This window comes from Saccopteryx bilineata, chromosome 4 (genome assembly GCF_036850765.1).
Source record: "Saccopteryx bilineata isolate mSacBil1 chromosome 4, mSacBil1_pri_phased_curated, whole genome shotgun sequence".
NCBI classification, from domain to species: Eukaryota; Metazoa; Chordata; class Mammalia; order Chiroptera; family Emballonuridae; genus Saccopteryx; species Saccopteryx bilineata.
In genome coordinates this window covers 736,043-739,919 of record NC_089493.1, presented here as the reverse complement: position 1 = coordinate 739,919, position 3,877 = coordinate 736,043, and the positions used below count along the sequence as shown (strand labels likewise).

Sequence of the window (3,877 nt, the reverse complement as noted above, 5' to 3'; positions counted from 1 at the left end):
TGATGATTATTCAAGTGAGTCTCTTCTCTTGGTGTAGAACCCATTCAAATAGTCTTGTGAATTAGGATTGTAGTCGACTTTACAGCTATTGATTTTCTAGAATAGTCCCAATCTAAGACTTAATGTCCTGGCCTTTGTTGTTATTGATACTTGGACTGTCATCAAAGTAACTGTGCCCACCTTGTTTGGCATTAAGAGCTGTCATTTGAGAGGTTCCACTAGAATGACATTCAAATAGAAACAAAGGTCCAAGCATCAAGATTTCTGTTTATAATGTTGTTGTCAAATTAAATGACACAGGACTCCTCAGAGAGAAGTCACCTTTAAAGCTCCTTAGAAAAAATAAAAAAGTTCTTGGTGCATGTCTTACTTAGGGAAGGTGAGGAGGTGACAGAGAACACACAGGGAATTTGTGAAGGATCCAGAGCCCTCAGGTTAGAGCTGCCAATGCACAGACATCTTCCAACAATTCTAACTTCAAAATTGATAACAGAGTTTGACTTTAATCATATGTAAAATAAATGTTTGAGTCCTTTTCTTTTTTAAAAAAAATTTAAAACTTTATTTATTTATTTATTTTAGAGAGGAGAGAGAGGGAGAGAGAGAGAAAGAGAGAAAGAGAGAGAGAATGGAGGAGCAGAAAGCATCAATTCCCATATGTGCCTTGACCAGGCAAGCCCAAGGTTTTGAACCAGTGATCTCAGTGTTCCAGGTCAAAGCTTTATCCACTGTGCCACCACAGGTCAGGCTGAGTCCTTTTGTATATCAATTAATTATTCAATAAATAATGCAAAGAGTTTACTAAACAAATCTATCTTAAGGCATAATGTTCCAAAACTTAGCTTGGTTTGAGAGCAAAATATAATTTTTTTCTATTTTTCTAAGTCCATCTGGCTGAACTTATAATCAAATTAACATGAAAAATGTAAAAATTAACTGCATATACATCTGCGGGGGTGCCATAAGGATGTGAGACCCATGGAAGGGGCGGCTGAGGCTTTTACGCCACCTGGACATGAAAGATCATCCTGAATAATCAAGTGGGGACATCACTGGAATCACAACTGTCCTTTTCAAAGAAAGTTAATAAAAATCATACTAAGAGCATTGTGATCATTGAAAAGAGATGTTGGGATGGGTTTCCACTTCCCTCTGAGTGAGTGAGTATCAATAAGACAGCGTGAGGTGGGAAGAAGAGAGACCTGGAGGTGGACGTCCTGGGGGAGGATCCTAATATCTGTGGGGTCAGGTGTGCCTGTAGGGAGGTGGGTCCATGTGGGCACACCTGGGCATGTAGGGGACAGAGAGCCCGTGCTCAACGCACAGGTGTTTGGACAGTGTTGGCCTCTCTGAAGAAAATGTTTCCCAAACACAAAGAAGTTAATTTGGAAGGTTTATTTATCAAGGAAGAAACATAAAAAATACAGGATCTTGGTTAAGGAGAGGTCTGTAATAACTGTTGACATGTCCTCTGCAAATGGGAAACGTTACAGCCTCGTTTGTTGTCAGCATTAACATTACAAGAAATTACAGCCACAGAGAAGAAGAAAGAAGTGCCCCTGGATGCAACTGAGAGCTCTGAGAGGAAACCCTGCTCCCACAGGAAGCCCCTTCCTTCCCCACCTCCCTCTGCACCTGCTCCTGGGGCTGGTCTCGGGCTCCGTGGGTCCGGAGCGCCCCCTGGTGTCCTGAGCGCCCCCTGCAGCCCGGCCCTCCCGTCCCCGCAGGGAGGTTTGTGTCTGGGCTCACACTGACTTCCCCTCGCTGTGTCCCGCACAGTAATGCACGGCCGTGTCCTCGGCTCTCAGGCTGCTCAGCTCCATGTGGGCTGTGCTCGTGGACTTGTCTGCAGTCAGGCTTATACGGCCCTTGAACTTTTCCGCGTAGCTTGTGTTACCATCACCGGTGTAAATCCACCCCATCCACTCCAGCCCTTGTCCAGGGGCCTGTCGCACCCAGTATATATTGTAGTGGTGAAGGTGTACCCAGAAGCCTTGCAGGAGACCTTCACTGAGGTCCCAGGCTTCCTCAGCTCAGCCCCAGACTGCACCAGCTGGCCCTCGGAGTGGACACCTGTGGAGAGGAGACAGGAGTGTGTGGAATTCCCCACTGACTAGTCCTTGGTCCCCCATCAACCCAGGGACTGCAGAGCCCCTTACCTGCAGCCACTGCCACCAGGAGGAAGGCTCTCCAGCTCCAGTCCATGGTGAGGGGCTGAGCTGTCAGGACTTGTGGAGGGGAGGGTGTGGCTGTGGGGATGCTCTCAGGACACAGACACATCCATATTTAACTACTCTACTACACATAATTTGCATATTCATGAGGCAGACTATTCATATAATCTTGACCCTATCTGAGAGAAGATAGTGGACTCTCTGGGAGTCTCTGGGGTTTTGTTCTAATCCTGTTGGAAAATGTTTGTCACCTCCCAGGTCCCCGAGCCCTGTGCAGACAGAGCTCCTCCCACTGAGGAAGAATCCCCACAGGTTTACTCCTCACTGTGAACCCACTTTGAGTGACACAGAGACCACCTGGATCTCTTCTGAGCTTTAATACCTTGACATCTTATTCCTGTATCAGAGTTTCTAAATGGTGCTCCTGGTGACTTAATAAGACCATCCTTGTCCCCAGATGCTTACAACTCAAGTATCTAAGAGCACAGGAATAATGCTTTGAATGTTTTCTTTTTATCAAGTTAGACACATGTTCCTGATAAAGAATGATATTTATGGATAAATTCACAGTCCCTGATTATCTGTTAGGTTATATAGATTTTTTCCAAGAAGAACCAAGTCTTCAGAGGAAATCCCTCCCCAGTTCACTGTGTAACTGCTTCTGGGGCAGCCTCCCTGTGCTCATGTGTGCAGCACACCCCCTGCTTCCCTGACCACACCCCAAAGAAATCGGTCTGATCTGGACCGAAAGGGCACTGACCTCTCAGCATCTCTAGTCCAGTAGTGAAGGCTGTTCCCTGACTTCAGAATGCTCCCACAGGGACACCATGTGCTTTAAACACGTCCGGACTTAATAAATTGGCCATAGAAAACCCCAGTGTATCTGCAAGGAGACCCCATAGAAAGGCTTTAAGGAAGCCAACAGGGAGCTTCTTCTTTGCAGCTTCCAGAAGTTCTTGGGAACGTTGGGACCTCTTTTGTCCTCATGCTTCTCTGGTTGTATTTCCATTGAGTATCCCTGCATGTGGCTGAAATCCTCCTGTACTTCTAACATTCAATAAAGTACACACCCACAGTGATGCTTTTCATCATAAAGAACTCCCAATTTTCCCTATCCTGCACCTAGCACATGGGCAGTGCCCCCAAATGGTCTTTAGGTCTGGAATGTGACTGTTTTTGGAAAGCCAGTCAAACGCATCCATGATACAAACACAGTCTTTCATGATACAAACAAGCCTTATGCTTTCCTCTCTTGTAGGTGCTGTCAATCCAGATGCCACATAATTAGTTACATCTTAATTATTTAGAGATTATAAGAGACCCACAAAGTCCCCAGAGTATCAGAGGTGGGCTTGGTCATCCTTTCACACAGAGTGGCTTGTAGGAGGAAGTCCCCTGTGGACCCCACAGCATCAGGTGAGTCACTCCTCAGAATCGGGAGGAAGAGGAGTCAGCACCATTGTCAACTGACTCAGGTAGGGCTGCCCTCCAAGCACCATGTGGCCACACCAGCTGGGAAGAATCCAAGCAGTGGCCTGGGGACAGATCCAGTCAGAGTGCAGACAGGACCAGGCTACACTGGCTGGGTGAAGTCAGAGACTGAACTGGGCTGAACCATGGCACAGAATTTTTGGACACTCGGATTTCTCCTGGGTCTGATGAAGCTCCAGCTGGACTTCCTCCCTGGAAGGACAAATGGAGAT

The 3,877-nt window shown here is 46.6% G+C and overlaps 1 pseudogene; it reads right to left on the bottom strand.

Annotated features, from left to right (window-relative positions):
* Positions 1–1,745: 1,745 nt before the first annotated feature.
* Positions 1,746–2,205, bottom strand: LOC136334126 (immunoglobulin heavy variable 1-3-like; annotated as a pseudogene).
* Positions 2,206–3,877: the final 1,672 nt, after the last annotated feature.